The sequence below is a fragment of the Penaeus monodon genome, chromosome 19, assembly GCF_015228065.2.
Source record: "Penaeus monodon isolate SGIC_2016 chromosome 19, NSTDA_Pmon_1, whole genome shotgun sequence".
Lineage (NCBI taxonomy): Eukaryota > Metazoa > Arthropoda > Malacostraca > Decapoda > Penaeidae > Penaeus > Penaeus monodon.
The window spans coordinates 15,501,927-15,502,331 of NC_051404.1; positions in this window are offsets into that span (position 1 = coordinate 15,501,927).

The window sequence follows — 405 nt, forward strand, 5'->3', positions numbered from 1 at the left end:
GGGAATATTAGAGATTCTAGTGCACAGAACTTTTTTTCCAGTTGCAAAGGAATCACGCAGACACTTTAAGATAGAGAACACACTATTTTCACCAATCGTAATATTCCTTACCTCAGAGAATTACAAGAAAAGGAAAATTAAATCATTATAATCTTGCCTATTAATCAACCCTCCGCCTATAAAAAAAATGTTCTGACGTAATTATCGTTACGTCCATTCATACGGTAACGTCACCTGGCAAAACAAACGCACAGCGTTGCCAGGTTCATTGACTAAGCAATCTTAGCGGGTCTTGTAAATGTCTGCCTCGGATAGCTTGTTGCCGGCATTGAAGTCTCCCGAATGACGTCATGCTGCTGCTTAAAGGGAGGTGCGTCGTGTCGCCCAGTTTGTTTTACTTTTTTT